At 43.7% G+C, this 20,652-nt stretch overlaps 3 non-coding genes across 3 annotated transcripts; all 3 read left to right on the top strand.

Annotated features, from left to right (window-relative positions):
• Positions 1–298: 298 nt before the first annotated feature.
• Positions 299–514, top strand: LOC146858553 (small nucleolar RNA U3). Its single transcript, XR_014980238.1, has one exon. It is a non-coding gene; the product is annotated as a small nucleolar RNA U3 (small nucleolar RNA).
• Positions 515–3,675: 3,161 nt separating this feature from the next.
• On the top strand, positions 3,676–3,891 carry LOC146858554 (small nucleolar RNA U3). Its single transcript, XR_014980184.1, has one exon. It is a non-coding gene; the product is annotated as a small nucleolar RNA U3 (small nucleolar RNA).
• Positions 3,892–7,052: 3,161 nt separating this feature from the next.
• On the top strand, positions 7,053–7,268 carry LOC146858555 (small nucleolar RNA U3). Its single transcript, XR_014980211.1, has one exon. It is a non-coding gene; the product is annotated as a small nucleolar RNA U3 (small nucleolar RNA).
• Positions 7,269–20,652: the final 13,384 nt, after the last annotated feature.

Below are 20,652 nucleotides of genomic sequence, written 5' to 3' on the forward strand. Positions count from 1 at the left end.
AATTTTCCAACTCTCCCTGTGGTACAGCATTGGGTCAGGAACAGGCAGGCTGAATTTGATTGGTTGCTGATTTAAAATATGCAAATTTATAAAGCAGTGTCTCACCAGGATCTATTGAGTAGGCTTTAATGTAAATAAAGGCGTATGCGTGTGCATCTGTGGAATATTATCTTGTGGAGTAAAAAATATGTTTATATTTATATGTTTTTATTTCCGTTGATGATGCCGAACCTTGTCTTACTGTAAGTAGGAAGGGTTTCCACCCTTTCTGTCTGTGTGAGCTATAAAGAATTTTGTTAAGACTATACTTTCAGCGATCATTTCTATAGTTTTTAACTGAGGAAATGTGTTTGAAAGTGTCTGGTCTTCGCTAACCACGTGGAAGAATTGTAGTTTTCTCTTTTGGGCGTGAAGTGAGTGAACAGTGTTGCATTCATGTAGCTGCTGTTTGCTATTGATGATCGTTCCTGTTCCTTTCAGGAGGATTGGAGGAAGAGAACACAAACTGAGTGGTTAGCTTTTATTTTTGGGTGTAAGAAAGTCTATCAGTTTCTAATTTCTTGTTTAGTTTGTCATTTCTTTTTTGATTTCTTTGGTTTCTTGTAACTTAACTGTTGAGTATATGAATACTTATTAGAAGCTGTTGAGCTTTCTTGGACTTGTGGTTTTTGCAAGAGGTTCTCTTTGAAAGGCACCTCTCACCATCAGTTGATAATTTGGTATGTTATTTATAAAAAAAGCTTTGTTTTTCGAACATGGATAGTAAAGAGTACATTTTAAATGGACTGTGCGTATGAGCTATTTGTAGAGCCTAGACTTCTGCAAGGCAACTACTGCTACTCAAACGATTTATCACTCTTTCGAATAGACTGTTTAAAGAAACCTGCTAATGCTAGTTAGGCCATTTAGAGTAAGAGGAAGCGTTACACCCTGGCTTCTTACAACTTACAAGTCTGCGGTGGATCTTAGACTGCTAAGGATGAAAAACTACTCCTTTGGTATTTGTTAAAGTTTTCACAGGAATTCGTGCGGTGCAAAGCAGAAGTAAGGGACTGCGTATGTTTACTTTTCATTATAAAAGCTTGCGTGCTCAGCACAAAATCTTGCAGCTCCCAACAAGCCCCTGTGCAACCCTTAGTACATCAAGGGCTTGATGCATTCGAACTTTGGAATTTTGCAAGATCCATTGGGGGACAGAGGAGTTGCAACGATCGAATAATGGTCAGAACGAGCCACCTGCTCCAGCAAGTGCCATTTTTTTGGTTCTCCTGGTTCAAGTTAGAGTATTCTTACTTCATTGACGGGAATGTTGTGATATCAGTATAGACTTTCTGCCTCGGGTATCACATTGATTAAATGTTCTATCCCCTCGATATAGAAGCTCAGCTTTAACTTGAGTCTATAACTCAAACAGAGGGTATTTAATGACCATTGTAGCCCCCTGTAGCGTTGTCCTATGGTATTTTAGAACACTGGAAGATTGAGAGCCTCATGTAGAGAATCGGAATATCAGCTGGTTGTAAATAGTAAAATAAGCCCTGTGCCTTGAAAGTTCTATAGCTGTAATGGCTAGAACCCCAAATGCCACCATTTTGGATATCCACTATGCTGCGACACCTATGAAACGAGGTAGGTGGGCTGGCGCCAGGCCGTAAATTGTAGAAGTTTACAGTTTGGTGACAGGCCAGGTGAATACCCAGAGCCTTTGCCTCTTCTTGGCTTTGTAAGAGTCTGGGGCATCGCCCGACTGCTTTTCCAGCCATGGTCTGTTTTTACGTAAAAATTACAAAGTTGAGACCATATTGTGATAGCCTTTTAGCCTGCCCCAAGAGGCGATTTTCCTGGTCCCCTTTCTTGTGTTTGTCCAGTGCCTTCAACTTTAGTCTATCATGCTGAATTAAACTTTAGTTAGCTGCATAGATTGCAGCGTCAGGTTTTAATTATCTATCACTGATCTGCTGAGAGCTTAGCCAGGTGGCAGAAAAAATGCTCTTGTGATATCTTCCTGTAACCCTTGGACAGCTTGGCATAGAGTTACAAAACTCTTTGTCTTGATATGTTATGTAGAATCAAGATTGAAATAGTATTTGTAAGTGGCCCAAAGGTGTTGCAGATAAGTTCTGATCTAAAAAGGAAGGGCACAGGCAGAGTTTAATTTTTGAAACAACTGTCTACTGTTGATGGCCGTTCCTTTCTTCATTTGAGGATATGCTGTAAAACGGAATTATATACTGAAAAGTTCAATTCCTGTTCTAATAAATATTAGATACAAAACGTTTCTGGCAAGTATTCACTTCCCAGTGTAAAAAGTCTTCTGTACACAAAACATAAACTATATTTTGGATACTTCTGTAGTGCTGAGACACCTAAAGGTCTTTTAGCTTTGAAAAGCTGCATGAATTCAAGCTGGGTGGTAGTACAAGTTGTTCATGTGAACGCTTTCTTAGATAGCCAGGCATTCAGGGCTCTTCTGAAAGTGATAGGTTCCGTTATCTCCCGTATGTGCTGCAAGAGGTTTTTCACTAAGTCTGGACCCCCGTCGAAGTTCATCGTCTGCTTAGAGTCTTACATGTGAACTGGGGAACAGTTAGGGGCATATCATCAAGCTGGTGATAAAAAATGATCGCCTAATTAGCAAGGTCACGCTAACGCGTGAAACCTTGCATTAGCGTCGGGATTCCTAACGCCCAGCTTTGCATCTCTAATGAGATGCAAAGTGGGCGTACCTGACCTGACATGACAGGAGAAATGTCGCTAAGCGACATTTCTCCTATCATCAAGGCCCACGCTATGAAGCATAGCGGCAGGAAAAGTAGCGATAACCCCTGTTATTGCTACTTTCCTTACGCCTGCTTCAGGACTGACTTAGCCATGGTATCCTATGTAAGGTGGATATCATGGCTAAGTTTGTGAGTCCCTATCAGCAAGCTAACGCCACACTTCGTGACATTATCGCTGGGTTTCCAGCGATAATCTCACGTTAGGCAGTTAGCGTTAGGATTTTTATTGTTTTTGAGATAAGCGTTGCTAATAGCACGTTATCTCAGCGATAATAATCCACGCTAGCCGGCGATAATTATCCTAGCGCTAAGTGCGCTTAGCGATAATTATCGCCGGTTGTTGCTGATATGCCCCTTAGTTTGTTTGGGGAAACTAATCAAAGATGTTGCCGTACATTTGATCTGTGGTGCAACTGTTCAAAATTTAAAGGTAGCTTGAATGCTACAACGTTTGTTTCCACGCTTGCAACCTTAGCAGGTCCCTTCTCGCTAGTGATCAGTGTCACTCTTTTGGCTGTTTGACAGATGCTAATCTGGACCAACTATTTGGATTAAAAATCATCTGTATGATCTTGTGGAACCTGCAGTTTTTTGAAGAATTTTCCAACTCTCCCTGTGGTACAGCATTGGGTCAGGAACAGGCAGGCTGAATTTGATTGGTTGCTGATTTAAAATATGCAAATTTATAAAGCAGTGTCTCACCAGGATCTATTGAGTAGGCTTTAATGTAAATAAAGGCGTATGCGTGTGCATCTGTGGAATATTATCTTGTGGAGTAAAAAATATGTTTATATTTATATGTTTTTATTTCCGTTGATGATGCCGAACCTTGTCTTACTGTAAGTAGGAAGGGTTTCCACCCTTTCTGTCTGTGTGAGCTATAAAGAATTTTGTTAAGACTATACTTTCAGGGATCATTTCTATAGTTTTTAACTGAGGAAATGTGTTTGAAAGTGTCTGGTCTTCGCTAACCATGAGGAAGAATTGTAGTTTTCTCTTTTGGGCGTGAAGTGAGTGAACAGTGTTGCATTCATGTAGCTGCTGTTTGCTATTGATGATCGTTCCTGTTCCTTTCAGGAGGATTGGAGGAAGAGAACACAAACTGAGTGGTTAGCTTTTATTTTTGGGTGTAAGAAAGTCTATCAGTTTCTAATTTCTTTTTTAGTTTGTCATTTCTTTTTTGATTTCTTTGGTTTCTTGTAACTTAACTGTTGAGTATATGAATACTTATTAGAAGCTGTTGAGCTTTCTTGGACTTGTGGTTTTTGCAAGAGGTTCTCTTTGAAAGGCACCTCTCACCATCAGTTGATAATTTGGTATGTTATTTATAAAAAAAGCTTTGTTTTTCGAACATGGATAGTAAAGAGTACATTTTAAATGGACTGTGCGTATGAGCTATTTGTAGAGCCTAGACTTCTGCAAGGCAACTACTGCTACTCAAAAGATTTATCACTCTTTCGAATAGACTGTTTAAAGAAACCTGCTAATGCTAGTTAGGCCGTTTAGAGTAAGAGGAAGCGTAACACCCTGGCTTCTTACAACTTACAAGGCTGCGGTGGATCTTAGACTGCTAAGGATGAAAAACTACTCCTTTGGTATTTGTTAAAGTTTTCACAGGAATTCGTGCGGTGCAAAGCAGAAGTAAGGGACTGCGTCTGTTTACTTTTCATTATAAAAGCTTGCGTGCTCAGCACAAAATCTTGCAGCTCCCAACAAGCCCCTGTGCAACCCTTAGTACATCAAGGGCTTGATGCATTCGAACTTTGGAATTTTGCAAGATCCATTGGGGGACAGAGGAGTTGCAACGATCGAATAATGGTCAGAACGAGCCACCTGCTCCAGCAAGTGCCATTTTTTTGGTTCTCCTGGTTCAAGTTAGAGTATTCTTACTTCATTGACAGGAATGTTGTGATATCAGTATAGACTTTCTGCCTCGGGTATCACATTGATTAAATGTTCTATCCCCTCGATATAGAAGCTCAGCTTTAACTTGAGTCTATAACTCAAACAGAGGGTATTTAATGACCATTGTAGCCCCCTGTAGCGTTGTCCTATGGTATTTTAGAACACTGGAAGATTGAGAGCCTCATGTAGAGAATCGGAATATCAGCTGGTTGTAAATAGTAAAATAAGCCCTGTGCCTTGAAAGTTCTATAGCTGTAATGGCTAGAACCCCAAATGCCACCATTTTGGATATCCACTATGCTGCGACACCTATGAAACAAGGTAGGTGGGCTGGCGCCAGGCCGTAAATTGTAGAAGTTTACAGTTTGGTGACAGGCCAGGTGAATACCCAGAGCCTTTGCCTCTTCTTGGCTTTGTAAGAGTCTGGGGCATCGCCCGACTGCTTTTCCAGCCATGGTCTGTTTTTACGTAAAAATTACAAAGTTGAGACCATATTGTGATAGTCTTTTAGCCTGCCCCAAGAGGCGATTTTCCTGGTCCCCTTTCTTGTGTTTGTCCAGTGCCTTCAACTTTAGTCTATCATGCTGAATTAAACTTTAGTTAGCTGCATAGATTGCAGCGTCAGGTTTTAATTATCTATCACTGATCTGCTGAGAGCTTAGCCAGGTGGCAGAAAAAATGCTCTTGTGATATCTTCCTGTAACCCTTGGACAGCTTGGCACAGAGTTATAAAACTCTTTGTCTTGATATGTTATGTAGAATCAAGATTGAAATAGTATTTGTAAGTGGCCCAAAGGTGTTGCAGATAAGTTCTGATCTAAAAAGGAAGGGCACAGGCAGAGTTTAATTTTTGAAACAACTGTCTACTGTTGATGGCCGTTCCTTTCTTCATTTGAGGATATGCTGTAAAACGGAATTATATACTGAAAAGTTCAATTCCTGTTCTAATCAATATTAGATACAAAACGTTTCTGGCAAGTATTCACTTCCCAGTGTAAAAAGTCTTCTGTACACAAAACATAAACTATATTTTGGATACTTCTGTAGTGCTGAGACACCTAAAGGTCTTTTAGCTTTGAAAAGCTGCATGAATTCAAGCTGGGTGGTAGTACAAGTTGTTCATGTGAACGCTTTCTTAGATAGCCAGGCATTCAGGGCTCTTCTGAAAGTGATAGGTTCCGTTATCTCCCGTATGTGCTGCAAGAGGTTTTTCACTAAGTCTGGACCCCCGTCGAAGTTCATCGTCTGCTTAGAGTCTTACATGTGAACTGGGGAACAGTTAGGGGCATATCATCAAGCTGGTGATAAAAAATGATCGCCTAATTAGCAAGGTCACGCTAACGCGTGAAACCTTGCATTAGCGTCGGGATTCCTAACGCCCAGCTTTGCATCTCTAATGAGATGCAAAGTGGGCGTACCTGACCTGACATGACAGGAGAAATGTCGCTAAGCGACATTTCTCCTATCATCAAGGCCCACGCTATGAAGCATAGCGGCAGGAAAAGTAGCGATAACCCCTGTTATTGCTACTTTCCTTACGCCTGCTTCAGGACTGACTTAGCCATGGTATCCTATGTAAGGTGGATATCATGGCTAAGTTTGTGAGTCCCTATCAGCAAGCTAACGCCACACTTCGTGACATTATCGCTGGGTTTCCAGCGATAATCTCACGTTAGGCAGTTAGCGTTAGGATTTTTATCGTTTTTGAGATAAGCGTTGCTAATAGCACGTTATCTCAGCGATAATAATCCACGCTAGCCGGCGATAATTATCCTAGCGCTAAGTGCGCTTAGCGATAATTATCGCCGGTTGTTGCTGATATGCCCCTTAGTTTGTTTGGGGAAACTAATCAAAGATGTTGCCGTACATTTGATCTGTGGTGCAACTGTTCAAAATTTAAAGGTAGCTTGAATGCTACAACGTTTGTTTCCACGCTTGCAACCTTAGCAGGTCCCTTCTCGCTAGTGACCAGTGTCACTCTTTTGGCTGTTTGACAGATGCTAATCTGGACCAACTATTCGGATTAAAAATCATCTGTATGATCTTGTGGAACCTGCAGTTTTTTGAAGAATTTTCCAACTCTCCCTGTGGTACAGCATTGGGTCAGGAACAGGCAGGCTGAATTTGATTGGTTGCTGATTTAAAATATGCAAATTTATAAAGCAGTGTCTCACCAGGATCTATTGAGTAGGCTTTAATGTAAATAAAGGCGTATGCGTGTGCATCTGTGGAATATTATCTTGTGGAGTAAAAAATATGTTTATATTTATATGTTTTTATTTCCGTTGATGATGCCGAACCTTGTCTTACTGTAAGTAGGAAGGGTTTCCACCCTTTCTGTCTGTGTGAGCTATAAAGAATTTTGTTAAGACTATACTTTCAGGGATTATTTCTATAGTTTTTAACTGAGGAAATGTGTTTGAAAGTGTCTGGTCTTCGCTAACCACGAGGAAGAATTGTAGTTTTCTCTTTTGGACGTGAAGTGAGTGAACAGTGTTGCGTTCATGTAGCTGCTGTTTGCTATTGATGATCGTTCCTGTTCCTTTCAGGAGGATTGGAGAAAGAGAACACAAACTGAGTGGTTAGCTTTTATTTTTGGGTGTAAGAAAGTCTATCAGTTTCTAATTTCTTGTTTAGTTTGTCATTTCTTTTTTGATTTCTTTGGTTTCTTGTAACTTAACTGTTGAGTATATGAATACTTATTAGAAGCTGTTGAGCTTTCTTGGACTTGTGTTTTTTGCAAGAGGTTCTCTTTGAAAGGCACCTCTCACCATCTGTTGATAATTTGGTATGTTATTTATAAAAAAAGCTTTGTTTTTCGAACATGGATAGTAAAGAGTACATTTTAAATGGACTGTGCGTATGAGCAATTTCTAGAGCCTAGACTTCTGCAAGGCAACTACTGCTACTCAAAAGATTTATCACTCTTTCGAATAGACTGTTTAAAGAAACCTGCTAATGCTAGTTAGGCCGTTTAGAGTAAGAGGAAGCGTAACACCCTGGCTTCTTACAACTTACAAGGCTGCGGTGGATCTTAGACTGCTAAGGATGAAAAACTACTCCTTTGGTATTTGTTAAAGTTTTCACAGGAATTCGTGCGGTGCAAAGCAGAAGTAAGGGACTGCGTCTGTTTACTTTTCATTATAAAAGCTTGCGTGCTCAGCACAAAATCTTGCAGCTCCCAACAAGCCCCTGTGCAACCCTTAGTACATCAAGGGCTTGATGCATTCGAACTTTGGAATTTTGCAAGATCCATTGGGGGACAGAGGAGTTGCAACGATCGAATAATGGTCAGACCGAGCCACCTGCTCCAGCAAGTGCCATTTTTTTGGTTCTCCTGGTTCAAGTTAGAGTATTCTTACTTCATTGACGGGAATGTTGTGATATCAGTATAGACTTTCTGCCTCGGGTATCACATTGATTAAATGTTCTATCCCCTCGATATAGAAGCTCAGCTTTAACTTGAGTCTATAACTCAAACAGAGGGTATTTAATGACCATTGTAGCCCCCTGTAGCGTTGTCCTATGGTATTTTAGAACACTGGAAGATTGAGAGCCTCATGTAGAGAATCGGAATATCAGCTGGTTGTAAATAGTAAAATAAGCCCTGTGCCTTGAAAGTTCTATAGCTGTAATGGCTAGAACCCCAAATGCCACCATTTTGGATATCCACTATGCTGCGACACCTATGAAACGAGGTAGGTGGGCTGGCGCCAGGCCGTAAATTCTAGAAGTTTACAGTTTGGTGACAGGCCAGGTGAATACCCAGAGCCTTTGCCTCTTCTTGGCTTTGTAAGAGTCTGGGGCATCGCCCGACTGCTTTTCCAGCCATGGTCTGTTTTTACGTAAAAATTACAAAGTTGAGACCATATTGTGATAGCCTTTTAGCCTGCCCCAAGAGGCGATTTTCCTGGTCCCTTTTCTTGTGTTTGTCCAGTGCCTTCAACTTTAGTCTATCATGCTGAATTAAACTTTAGTTAGCTGCATAGATTGCAGCGTCAGGTTTTAATTATCTATCACTGATCTGCTGAGAGCTTAGCCAGGTGGCAGAAAAAATGCTCTTGTGATATCTTCCTGTAACCCTTGGACAGCTTGGAATAGAGTTATAAAACTCTTTGTCTTGATATGTTATGTAGAATCAAGATTGAAATAGTATTTGTAAGTGGCCCAAAGGTGTTGCAGATAAGTTCTGATCTAAAAAGGAAGGGCACAGGCAGAGTTTAATTTTTGAAACAACTGTCTACTGTTGATGGCCGTTCCTTTCTTCATTTGAGGATATGCTGTAAAACGGAATTATATACTGAAAAGTTCAATTCCTGTTCTAATCAATATTAGATACAAAACGTTTCTGGCAAGTATTCACTTCCCAGTGTAAAAAGTCTTCTGTACACAAAACATAAACTATATTTTGGATACTTCTGTAGTGTTGAGACACCTAAAGGTCTTTTAGCTTTGAAAAGCTGCATGAATTCAAGCTGGGTGGTAGTACAAGTTGTTCATGTGAACGCTTTCTTAGATAGCCAGGCATTCAGGGCTCTTCTGAAAGTGATAGGTTCCGTTATCTCCCGTATGTGCTGCAAGAGGTTTTTCACTAAGTCTGGACCCCCGTCGAAGTTCATCGTCTGCTTAGAGTCTTACATGTGAACTGGGGAACAGTTAGGGGCATATCATCAAGCTGGTGATAAAAAATGATCGCCTAATTAGCAAGGTCACGCTAACGCGTGAAACCTTGCATTAGCGTCGGGATTCCTAACGCCCAGCTTTGCATCTCTAATGAGATGCAAAGTGGGCGTACCTGACCTGACATGACAGGAGAAATGTCGCTAAGCGACATTTCTCCTATTGTCGTACTTTAATATTCGGGACCGCGTAGGGAACAGGGCCCTACCTCTGTCTATCTTGGTATTAGCGAACCGCAAATGGTAAATGCGGCACGTACGAGTGCTTTATATATCGTTCTAGCTATGAATGCACTGCGTACACGTTATTTTGCTTCGCTACGCGGGTTCCATTTTGGAAGCAGTGGCCATCTTGTCATTGCCCTCACATAGGCTATAATGGAGCAAATACGGGCCTCACAGTACATGGGCTTCCTCTCTGACTTCTCTGTGACCTGGGCAGCTGGCTCTGCTGCCCCGGGTCAAACTGGTCTCACGAGCTCCCCTTCCTCTCTCCACCTGTGATTCGTATCAGGGCTTGGCCCGTCATAAAACCCTTTTCATCCTACACAAGCCCCTGGCTAATCTCTTTCGCACCTGGCTGTTCCTGCTTTATGACTTGCTTCCCAAAACAGGAGATGCTCATGTTTATTGGGGGGATCTGTAAATCTAATGTGGGATCTGAACCTTGTTGTGTAAATCATTGTGGGCTGGCCGAACTGGAATGTGGGATGGTCATCATGACTCTGCCTTTTCTTTGTAACATATCCTTGTATATTGCCGTTTCATAAAACTCAGGAATGTATGCTTGGGGCCAGAAAAGGCCTATTTAAGATGTAGCCTGTTCCTATGATTTTCAGCAGTCTCCTGAGAACATACACGCTGGTGTACTTCTAGGATACCTGTAATTGGTCTGCAGCCAATAAACGATTCTTTGACTTCACCCAGAAGACTCTGTGTTTCTGTAGGTCCGGAACAGGGTGAAACCCAGAAGTCATAGGGTGTGTGCCCCTGCACCGCTGGGACTAAAATACCCAGTACTTCAGTTTGGCGCCCAACTCGGGACGATTTCAGCGGTACCAGTCCAAGCCAGAGGTTCGTGAGGAGCTTCGTGTGGAAATTCCGGAGGAAGGCCACCACTTCATCGACCCCTGCATGTCGACGTGGTCCGAAAGTCTTTTCTGCGAGGTTCTCCGCGTCCCGACGGCTACGAAGGACTGCTGCCCTGATTAATCGACCTGTTTTGGACCCTTGACGAGTTTGAGAGAGCGAAACAATCGAGAGAGTCTTCTGGTGACGTCATCGATCAGCAATATTCAGTTAAGTATAAGTGGAGCGTCTCCCATTTGTTTTGGTATCCTTCGGGATCGTTTGGTTTGATTTGGTAATTTGGTGATTTGGTGTTTGCAAACCCCAAAGCCAGAGGACTCGTGTATTCACGAGAATATCGTAATCGATAATCCTCTGACGTTTGGATCTAGACTAGTGAGCGAAGATGCCTGGTTCTGGACTATTTGGTAGATTATTCTGTTTGGGTTGTGGAAAAGGTTTCCAGCTGGAAGAATCATGTCCGGTTCCTCCGGTTGGAACTCCAACTTATGAGCTCTATGTAAAACATGGCGTAGGCCCAATTGCATATAATGAAGTGTGGATCCACTACACCAGGAAAGACGGTGTTTTAAAATGGCCCCAAAATGGTAGTTTTGATACCGATATTTTAGATAATTTGGAAATTAAATTGTTTAAGAAGAAAGCCCGGCCGGCGATGTTTGACTCTTTCCGCTTATGGCGAAAGGAAGCCAAACAGAAGGAAATTAAGCTAGCGAAGAAGAATAAAAGAGAGAGAGGTATGTCAGTAATGCAAGCAGCTGTACAATTTAAAGACAATGAGGAGGAGCAGATGAGCGAGCAAATGCACAGGCAGCGTAAGTTAGGGATTGACAAATGTTACCCAGCTTTACCACATTCTAAGCAGAATGAGTTAGAAGAAAAGGAAAAAGATCCCCTGATGTCACATTTGTTGAGTTCACCACCTCCGTATGCTCAAAATGCCACAGCACCTCCCCAGCTTGTGAATATGCCACCTCCAGTTGATATAATACAAGCCTTGCCGTTACCGCCAGCTGCTGTGCAGCCGGCTCCTATCCATGTAACGCAACCCTCTCAAGGGCTGCCAGTTGTGCTTCCAACTGCCCCCGCACTTCCTGCGACTTTGCCTAATCCAGCAGCTGCCTCCCCTAACACTCTTCCTTGCACCACTCCAGTACCCGTTTCTACATCCTCTTTTCTTCCCTCTGTTTTTCCCCCTGTTTCCGCTTCAGCTTCTCCTTCAGCGCGACAGCGTTTAGCTAATGTGGTTACTACGTTAATGTCGCCTCTCTTTGAGTCATCTGGTGCGACTCCTGGTTTACGGCGTAAGCAATTGCGTAGTCAGTTGCCTAACCCTGATGAGAAAAGGGTAATAGATAGCATGGCGCGTAGATGGATTGTTTTCCCTTCATTGTATGATGTGGAATCAGTTGTCAATGTCTTCCATCAGTGGGATGCCCCAAAACAGAGATATGTGTTTGAGAAAATGTGCGAATTTCTCTGTGAGGAATTGGAGGATAGTGGTAAAAATCCGAGCCCGCAGGAATTGTGTAGAGTGAGGTTTGATTTCGGAACTGGTGTAATTGTGGACCGCGATATAGATAAAGCAGTTGCGGTCGTATTTTCCTTTCGGAATGATGATTGTCATCAGTCATTGTTTGAGCAAGATGTCCTTGCGGGGAAAAAGGTAAAAGCGCGACAATATCCCATGAGAGAAGTTCCCCCGGTATGGAAGGAAGCAGTTGCAGCTGTCGGCAATAACCCCGCTGTGCCAGCGCATTTCCAACGTGTTTGGGTGCATGTTCCATGGAAGCGCTCTGAGGTGTTAGCACTTAAACAGACATTGCCTGATCCCCGTAAAAACCCAGCAGGTTATTATAAAGAGTTGTCACAGACGGCAGGGTCATGCGTTATGAACCTGGCCGATATAGACATGTTGTTTGGTAATGTCGTTCCACAGCCTCTATGGGGGTCAATTCGTAATGCAGATCACGATGCAGAACTAGGGGATACATGGGCTAACATTATTGCTGCTGATGCAAGACAAACTGGTGGCGCGAAACCTGAGCCTTTAGTAGCTGAATTGCCTGGTAGAATAATCACGTATATGAAGACACTAATGCCTGCGATGCGCGTAAATTGGGACAAGTTATCTGCATGTAAGCAGAAGAAAGATGAGACAGTGTCAGACTTCTTTACTAGGTTTGAGGAAACGTTTATTGACCACAGTGGGCAGGATATGAGTACTGAGGGTGGCCAACGGCTGTTTGTGGATAAGTTTGTGCAGAATTTACTTCCTGACCTGTGTAAAAAGTTGAAAGACTCAGAGAGTTCTTGGGCTGTTTCTTCTTCAGCGCAAATACTGGCTACTGCACAGTATTACGAAAACAGAGATAAAGACGAGAAAGATAGGACAGAAAAGAAAACGAAGGAATTAAAGACAAAGGTCCTTTTACAGCAGGCCTATCCACCACGTGGAGGTCAGAATAATTATAGGCAACCCCAAGGTGTTTATCACCAACCCCAACAGTTTCAGACTAATCAGCAAATGAATGGGTATTATCAACCACGTGTCCCTGTAGGTCCCAACCAATGTTCATACTGCAAAGAGGAAGGTCATTTTAAATATAGTTGCCCTAAATTAATGCAACGGAACGGTAATGCGTATGGCGCCAGAGGTAGAGGTGGTCAGCAAGCTCCTAGAGGCAGAGGGCGTGGAAGTGTTCCCCAAAACGCGCGTCCTCTTCCGCCCCAAAGCGCCATTAATAGTTTTGATCAGCAAGCTAACGCGACTAGTAATACGGCCCAGTATTACAATAATGATTATTATGTGGAGGATGGCGATGCAGAAAATAATGATTACTAGGATAGCCATAGACAGAGAGAGGGAGTTGTTTCAGTGCCAGTGGATCAGAGTGGACCGTATGTTGATGTGACTACAGCAAATGTAACGGAGCCTTTCCTGCTAGACACTGGTGCTGCAAAGAGTTCAATAATGCATTCCAAACTCCCTGGCGCACCTTTGTCTGGCGATATAAATGTTTCAGTAGGTTTTTCTGGCGCCCCAGTTAGGAACCCGATTTCTAGTCCCATGTCACTTTCTGTTGGACCTTGCGAACTGAAAGCACCCCTGATCCTAACAACAGGTTGTGGTGAGAATTTGCTGGGATTAGATTTGTTGAAAAGATTGCACGCTACACTGTATTGTTCTCCTTCAGGAGTACAACTTACATTAGGCAAAAAAGTGATTTCCCCTATGTACTTGTCTAAAAATACAATGCCACCTGAATTGTCATCCCTTCCGGATGCCCTTTGGGCTACTGGTCCCAATGATGTGGGCCTCTTGGAGATACCGCCATACGTGGTGACTTTAAAGGCTAATGTCAGACTGCCACGTATTCCCCAGTACAAAATCTCTAATGAAGGCCAGAAAGCATTGTTAGACATTGTCAGCGACTTGATTAATAAGGGTGTGATTGAAGAGACAAGAGGCAACATTTGCAATAGTCCGATTTTCCCTGTCTTAAAACGAACGGACCCTTCACAGCCACCTGTTTACAGATTTGTGATTGATCTTAGAGAGGTTAATAAGATTGTTGTGCCACAGTTTCCGGTTGTCCCTGATATAACTGCCTTGTTAACGATGATTCCAGCTTCTGCTGCATGGTTCTCAGTGATAGATTTAAAGAATGCTTTCTTTAGCATCCCAATTGCAGAAGAGAGCAGAGACATTTTTGGTTTTAGTCTGGGAGGCCGAAGCTTCCGCTTCAAACGCGCTCCCCAGGGCTACTGCGAGAGTCCATCCATATACAGTCAAGCTTTGAAAGCGCAGCTTGATGTACTTGTTTTACCTAGTGGAGCTATCCTGATTCAGTACGTGGATGATTTACTAATCGCCGCGGATACTGAGAAGATCTGTAAAGAAGCCACATTGTCATTGTTGCGCCATTTATCCGCTTACCATCACAAAGTGTCTCTCTCTAAGCTGCAATATTGTCGACAAGAAGTGACCTACTTAGGTCATCTCTTATCGAAGGAGGGAAGGAGACTGACCCCAGAAAGAATTCAAGCCATCGCACAGTTGAGTGTGCCAAGAACACAGAGAGAAGTGCGTGCTTTCTTGGGCATTACTTCATACTGTAGGCATTGGATCCCAAGTTTTTCTTTGTTGGCAAAACCTTTATTAGCATTAACATGCAAAGACACACCGAATCCTATCCCATGGTCTGAAGAGTGCCAGAAAAGTTTTGTGGAATTGCGCAATGCGTTGTGTTCAGCACCTGTGTTGGGCACTCCTGACAATAGCAAGCCTTTTACATTGTATGTTCACGAGAAAGATGGATGTGCGTTGTCAGTGTTAACACAGCCTTTTGGCGACAGACCGCGCCCATGCGCATATTTTTCATCCACCTTGGACCCTGTAGCGAGGGCATTGCCAAGCTGTCTGAGAGCGACAGCTGCTGCAGCAATGTCTATCCGACAATCTGCTGGTCTGGTAATGGACAACACATTGATCGTTATGGTTCCACATGCTGTAGACACATTATTAAATAGGACCAAGACACAACACTTGACTAGTGCGCGATTATCAGGGTATGAACTCACACTGTTAGCGAATCATATACACATAAAAAGATGCAATACGCTGAATCCAGCCACGTTATTGCCGATTCCAGCAGACTCAGATGAGATTGAGCAGCATGACTGCCTGTTCAGAACGGAAGAAGAAACGAAAGGGAGAGTGGATCTGAAAGATACTCCCCTGACTGAGTGTGATGGTACTTTATGGGTGGATGGTTCATGCTTCAAACTCCCTAATGGTGACACGACTGCTGCATATGCTATCACGACTTTACACACGGTCGTGGAAACTGCACGAGTGCCACATAATTCGGCCCAAGCAGCAGAATTAATTGCCCTCACGAGAGCATGCGTGTTGTCTGAAGGAATGAGAGTGAATATATACACAGATAGCCAGTACGCCTTTGGCGTGGCTCATAATTTCGGGCGACTGTGGAAAGAGCGTGGGTTCCTGACGTCACATGGAGCTAAAATCCAGAATGGCAAGTTGGTGAATGATCTCCTTGAGTCACTGACCCTACCGTTGCAAGTTGCGATCATGAAATGCAGTGCGCACAGGAAAGTCACAGATGATGTTGGACGTGGGAATGCGTTTGCTGATGAGACCGCGAAAGAGACAGCACAGAATGTGAAGACTAGAATGTATGTTGCAGGCCCCGCAAGATGGGTTAATGATGTGGGAATGTGCGAGAACACAATAGAGAGTGTGAAGTCGCTTCAGGCTGAAGCTACAGAAGAAGAGTTAAGCAAGTGGAGAGAGAGTATGGGTAAGTTGGATGAGAATGGTTGTTGGATTGATCTGACAGAACATAAGCGATGGTTGTTGCCTGATGCATATGTGCTTCCAGTGGTTACTATGGCACATGGAATGGCACATATCAGTACGAAAGGTATCTGTAAGTTGTTGGCTCCAGTATGGCAGAATGCTGGGATTCCCAAGTGTGCAGAGAATGTGGTCAAGAATTGTATGGTATGCTTGAAGTACAACCCTGGTAGGGGAACCCCAACTCCAGCCGGTCACTTTGCACCCCCATCATGTCCATTCGAAGTTTTGCAGCTGGACTTTATTCACATGGACAGATGCAACAACCTAAAATATGTACTGGTGGTTGTTTGTGCTTTCTCCAAATGGGTAGAGGCTTATCCTCTGAAAGATAACACTGCCCTATCCACAGCCAAAGCCCTTGTGAAGGAATTTTTCCCCAGGTTTGGAATGCCGAGAATGGTATGGTGTGATAATGGAAGTGAGTTTGTGGGTAAAGTGATGAAGAATGTATGTGAAGGTTTAGGCATAAGGCAGAAATTCCACGCTGCAAATCACCCCCAATCAGCTGGACTAGTTGAACGCTACAATGGAGCCTTAAAGCTCAAGCTGGCCAAAATCCAGGCGAGCACCGGTCTTAAATGGCCTGACGCTCTGCCTTTAGCACTCCTGTCCACCAGAATGACGATACACTCACGAGTGGGACTTAGTCCTTATGAAGTAGTCTTTGGCCGCCCGGCCAACGTATGGGGTGTGCCAAGGCCTACGAAGTTCAGTGAAATAGAGCATCCAGTACTGCTCGATTACCTGTATGATTTGACTGTTAAACTGCGTGTTTTGCACCAACAGGTACATGATACTCTTCCCCAAGCTTCTGAACCTCCTGGACACCCTATCAACCCTGGCTCGTGGGTCCTGGTCCGGAATTTCCAGCGTAAGGGCAACGACGAACCTCGCTGGATCGGCCCTCATCTTGTGCTTCTGTCAACGAGATCAGCGGTGCGAGTAAAAGGGAGGAAGCACTGGATTCATGGTGCCCACTGCAAAATAGTCCCTTTGCCTCTGCCATATGACCAGTGGGTCAAAGAGGGTATCGCCGACACTGAGACAGACACTGTGCTTCGTTTTGTACCATTCAGTGACGCACGCCTAAAAGACACAGCTTCAGTCCAAGAGAGTGACAATATTCTGCAGGAAGCTGTGCCGCCATCGAATCGACTGGACACCACTGAGCCTGAACTTTGGTTTCAAGACCAAACGGCACCTGGCCGTCTCCGTTATAATTTGAGACCAAGGCCCATGGACAAATAAAGATTTTTCCTTACTCTTTCCTTTTTGACATTTTTTGCTCTCCCATCTGAAGGACTTTCTTGATTTTTGTTTTTCGAACCACCATCCGGGTTCTGCCGCAGGGTCGCGGTGCCAAGACTTTGGGGTACAGGCCGAAGACGTTAGGTCAACGGTTCTGGTTGGTCTAGGGCGTTTCCCTGGACTGACAGGCGTACTCCTTAGCAGAAGAAACTCATCCGCCGCGAGCGGCCCGAGTAGAGGATGGAGTTGTTTAAGATGGAGAGACCGATTGAGGAAATGAACTTTCAAACAAGGATGTGTAGAATTGTAAAAAGTAAATGTTTTGTCTTTTTGTGCCTTTTTGCACTGTGTAGTATAATGATGTTTATTGTAGGATGTGTGTTTTTCTCTGCTCAAAAGCCCATTGCATCCACTGAACAGCCTATACCCCTTTCTACTGCCTCCTCTCACTCTTTTCACCCTTTGCCTGAACACGAACAGACCAGACGATCAGAGTTCGTAAATAACTCGTTCATCCAGCTCTTGCACCAGCACCAACTAGTAGTGAACACGACCAATTGCTGGGTGTGTGGGTTAATGCCACATACCATTAACAAGGGTATTCCCTACCTGGTGCTGCCATATAGTTACAATGGATCGTCATGGGCATTCCAGACCATGTTTCTCTATGCTCTAGATACGTACTCCCCTCGCCAACCGCGTTCCATCAGACCTGGTACAAATAATAAAGCCTTAGTGAGAGGAATTGCCGATATGAGTAGGGATATTGATGCATACTCATCCATTCCCAAAGAAGAGCTGAGACCTTATGTAGGATGGAACGCGACGGGGTATAGTATTAGTCTGGGTGAAAGACAGCGAAAAATCTCATCTCCAATCTGGGTCGTACCCCACATGGGTCGGTTCTGCTTACAGGGTAATGGTCAGAATCCTAGAGCTCAACTGGGAAGAAGTGACTGTACTGAAACGTACACTTTTCCGTCACAGTTTTCCCCTGCGTTTTTGACTGCCAAGGGTACATATTTCATCTGTAATGATCGAGCATATACATGGTTGCCCCCTGATTTCTCGGGCACATGTTATATTGCGAATCTGCTACCGCCTACATTTACTGCTGCCTCCGACTATCACAAGACCAGAGTTGTGAGAGGCGTGATTAGTAAGGAGGACACTGCCGGTCAGGAAGCAGGAGATTTCTTCTTGGGTTTCCTGCCGTTTTGGGGACCTATGGTCAATAGTAGGAACCTGAGACAGCTGACTCGTGTGGTTGAATCCACCGTCAATGTAACGGCTGGTGCCCTTGGTAATCTGACAGCTGAGCTCCAAGCGGATCGCCTTATGACTTTGCAGAACCGCATGGTCCTAGACGTTATTCTTGCAGACCGCGGTGGGGTATGCAGGGTTATCCAATCCAGTTGCTGCATTTTCATACCAGATAATGCTCCAACAGTGTATCAAGCCATCTCCAAACTCCATAAAATATCTGAATCCATACACGTGGATAAGGGAGATTGGTCACTGGTGGGGTGGTTCTGGGAATTGATATCTGCCTGGGGTTGGAAAGTTCTAATGGTCATTGGAATGATCTTAGCCATTCTTTTCCTGTTCTGTCTATGCATACAGTGTGCTCCTGCGATATGTGGCCTCTGTGCTACCTTATGTGTAAGGAAACCTGTATCGAGGGACGAGCTAAGTAATAGGATGATGCTACAGCAACATCTCCATGACTTTGTGAACATTGACCTAGACTCGGATTAAGATGAGTATAGTGATTGCCTATGTAAGGGCAAAAGGAGGGTCTGTCGTACTTTAATATTCGGGACCGCGTAGGGAACAGGGCCCTACCTCTGTCTATCTTGGTATTAGCGAACCGCAAATGGTAAATGCGGCACGTACGAGTGCTTTATATATCGTTCTAGCTATGAATGCACTGCGTACACGTTATTTTGCTTCGCTACGCGGGTTCCATTTTGGAAGCAGTGGCCATCTTGTCATTGCCCTCACATAGGCTATAATGGAGCAAATACGGGCCTCACAGTACATGGGCTTCCTCTCTGACTTCTCTGTGACCTGGGCAGCTGGCTCTGCTGCCCCGGGTCAAACTGGTCTCACGAGCTCCCCTTCCTCTCTCCACCTGTGATTCGTATCAGGGCTTGGCCCGTCATAAAACCCTTTTCATCCTACACAAGCCCCTGGCTAATCTCTTTCGCACCTGGCTGTTCCTGCTTTATGACTTGCTTCCCAAAACAGGAGATGCTCATGTTTATTGGGGGGATCTGTAAATCTAATGTGGGATCTGAACCTTGTTGTGTAAATCATTGTGGGCTGGCCGAACTGGAATGTGGGATGGTCATCATGACTCTGCCTTTTCTTTGTAACATATCCTTGTATATTGCCGTTTCATAAAACTCAGGAATGTATGCTTGGGGCCAGAAAAGGCCTATTTAAGATGTAGCCTGTTCCTATGATTTTCAGCAGTCTCCTGAGAACATACACGCTGGTGTACTTCTAGGATACCTGTAATTGGTCTGCAGCCAATAAACGATTCTTTGACTTCACCCAGAAGACTCTGTGTTTCTGTAGGTCCGGAACAGGGTGAAACCCAGAAGTCATAGGGTGTGTGCCCCTGCACCGCTGGGACTAAAATACCCAGTACTTCACTATCATCAAGGCCCACGCTATGAAGCATAGCGGCAGGAAAAGTAGCGATAACCCCTGTTATTGCTACTTTCCTTACGCCTGCTTCAGGACTGACTTAGCCATGGTATCCTATGTAAGGTGGATATCATGGCTAAGTTTGTGAGTCCCTATCAGCAAGCTAACGCCACACTTCGTGACATTATCGCTGGGTTTCCAGCGATAATCTCACGTTAGGCAGTTAGTGTTAGGATTTTTATCGTTTTTGAGATAAGCGTTGCTAATAGCACGTTATCTCAGCGATAATAATCCACGCTAGCCGGCGATAATTATCCTAGCGCTAAGTGCGCTTAGCGATAATTATCGCCGGTTGTTGCTGATATGCCCCTTAGTTTGTTTGGGGAAACTAATCAAAGATGTTGCCGTACATTTGATCTGTGGTGCAACTGTTCAAAATTTAAAGGTAGCTTGAATGCTACAACGTTTGTTTCCACGCTTGCAACCTTAGCAGGTCCCTTCTCGCTAGTGATCAGTGTCACTCTTTTGGCTGTTTGACAGATGCTAATCTGGACCAACTATTCGGATTAAAAATCATCTGTATGATCTTGTGGAACCTGCAGTTTTTTGAAGAATTTTCCAACTCTCCCTGTGGTACAGCATTGGGTCAGGAACAGGCAGGCTGAATTTGATTGGTTGCTGATTTAAAATATGCAAATTTATAAAGCAGTGTCTCACCAGGATCTATTGAGTAGGCTTTAATGTAAATAAAGGCGTATGCGTGTGCATCTGTGGAATATTATCTTGTGGAGTAAAAAATATGTTTATATTTATATGTTTTTATTTCCGTTGATGATGCCGAACCTTGTCTTACTGTAAGTAGGAAGGGTTTCCACCCTTTCTGTCTGTGTGAGCTATAAAGAATTTTGTT

This window comes from Triturus cristatus, chromosome 3_2 (assembly GCF_964204655.1).
Source record: "Triturus cristatus chromosome 3_2, aTriCri1.1, whole genome shotgun sequence".
Lineage (NCBI taxonomy): Eukaryota > Metazoa > Chordata > Amphibia > Caudata > Salamandridae > Triturus > Triturus cristatus.